This window comes from Styela clava, chromosome 7, assembly GCF_964204865.1.
Source record: "Styela clava chromosome 7, kaStyClav1.hap1.2, whole genome shotgun sequence".
Lineage (NCBI taxonomy): Eukaryota > Metazoa > Chordata > Ascidiacea > Stolidobranchia > Styelidae > Styela > Styela clava.
This window is the reverse complement of record NC_135256.1, coordinates 22,942,603-22,944,890: the sequence shown is the minus strand read 5'-3', so window position 1 is coordinate 22,944,890 and position 2,288 is coordinate 22,942,603. Positions and strand designations below refer to the sequence as shown.

General features: G+C 36.8%; 1 long non-coding RNA gene across 1 annotated transcript; it reads left to right on the top strand.

The window, feature by feature from the left end:
- Positions 1 to 1,809, top strand: LOC144425142 (uncharacterized). Its single transcript, XR_013477295.1, has 2 exons — positions 1 to 648; positions 1,361 to 1,809. It is a non-coding gene; the product is annotated as an uncharacterized LOC144425142 (long non-coding RNA).
- The last annotated feature ends 479 nt before the right edge of the window (positions 1,810 to 2,288 follow it).

Here is a 2,288-nt window from a genome sequence, read left to right as displayed (position 1 = left end):
TGCTTGATTTCAGGCTGGCACTAACAACTTTTTTTACATAAATCAAATACCTATTATTGCTATTATCTAAACATGGCTTCAACATATATATATTTATAATTTTAGATGTGTCAAAAAATTTTGAATTATTTTGTCGAGTGTTTTTAAATTATTGATTTGTGATCAATAGCAATAACTTTTTTGCTACTGCAAAATCCGCCACATTTATTAAAAGCATTAATATTTCTCCTGGAACCGTCCAATTTGTTTTGTGAGGTATTCACATTTTGTTTCAAATAATACTTTGTCTAAGTGACTGTTATACTTATATATGTAAACACATACATGCCTATAGAGGACTTGCACGGTTCACGTGACCTTGTTGCTGGACGGCAATAAAACAAAAACGTCCATTTGGCTCCTGTCAGTTGCAAGTCGGATTATACGTTTCCGTTTTGTTTGGCTGTTGAAAATGGTTATTTCGTATTGTTCCGCTGGCTGTACGTATAGTATAGACAACGAATTGGATCTTCAGCTATATTCCACTGTTTTCAAAAGATCCGGAACGTCGCGCAATGTGGATATCATCTATTGACAGGACTGCTTGGTGTCAAGTCCAGAAGCCATCTTACTCGTGTTTCACTGTTTGCGGACAGCATTTCGTTGATGGTGAGTCATGATGTGCCGTTATCAATTTTTTTAAATATTCATAAGCTCCCTCATTTCAATGGAAAGCAGATGACAAACTACTGTTATTGGTAGGCTTAGGCCTACTTGCAGACTTGACTCGTGTCAGGTATTAATCAATAATTGCCATAAGGTATTGTTTCCCTAGTTAGCAGGTAATCTATTAGTAAGTGTGAAAATTTGAATATATAACTAAAGTTTAATGCCAGTGCTAATGCAAAAAATAACCAGAATTCAATAGAATTCTCTATCTGAGAATACGCTCGCCACCGCATCTCTGATCCCCCTGGGAGTTTCACAGGTTCCAATCCCATGCGGGGATAGTTATGTGCGAGGGGACGAGGAGATTGCAGCTCTCCTCCCACTAAGGGTGGCTCACACGACCGCTGGTCGATTACGACATCCCCCACCATCAAGTCCATGCTTCTAAAACAAATAACTGGCTAACTAATCCCGACATAGAATGGTAATCGTACGATGTTGCACCTTGCAATCTGTCCCCAACCACAGATAAATTCTATCCTAAAAACTACCCACATTGGTAGGCATAGTTGCGTTTTAAATTGAAAGAAATCTTCATTAATGGTCAGAAGGTGTTGTCTGATTGTTTTGGTAGTTAGCAGGTAATTTATTAGTGATCTGATACACAAACTTGGCACTGTCAAATGATGATTAGTGTTTAATTTATTTTCAGGAAAAAGGGAAGATAACCCATTATCAGCTGCTTACATGTCCCATCGATATTTGAATTTTCGCCATCCCCAGAGAAGAAGAGAATAGTTAGAAAAAGGAGGATTTTGAAGAAAGGAAAAAGGCAGAACCATTTCAACAAATTCTGTTAACTTGTATGCGTTGCAATATTAATTCGCAGTTGTTAGCATAAACATTTAATGTGTCTTTCGACTAGACCTACCACACTTTGAAAAAAAGCCGCCTACACCCCTTTTCACTAGAACCATAATACTGTAAAATATTTGATAGAAATTACCCCCGAGGCATCATATCTTCCATTTGAAAGGGCTGTGGAGGCAGATACATTTTTTACTCTAAATTATGGAATGTTACTTCCAGGTTATCTTATCCTTGCTTATAGATATCTTGAGGTTAGTGACTCCAACTGACCCATGCATGCCACACTGAAAATTCTCTTGTGTACCCATAAAATAAGGCTGTTGGAGCCTTCAGACCTTGAAAACAGTCGAATCTGAGCACGATGGATTCATGTGAAAATACACGTAATATGCATTTAGAGGCAAAAAAATCCCATCCTGAGCAGCACCGATCCACAACCTCCTGCCTATGGAATCAAAACATTAGACAAATTGGTGTACTGTGCGCATTCACAAATTTTTGCGAATCAAGTGTGCCTTTTGACTAAAGAAAATTTAGCATTGAAATGGTCAATCTCAATATCAACCTAGTATCTGCAGATAAAACCAATTGTTTTTTAAAAATACATTTGATGTGCTTTATTTTTCAAATATAATTTATAATTACTGTAAAGTGTGTGATACATTTGGTACCATGAATACTATTTGCAAATTAGCTTGGGTTACACCCCTCTCAAATAAAAGTTTAGACTCTTAAGTCGTATCTCATAATATTCTTTAAAAAAAAGGTTG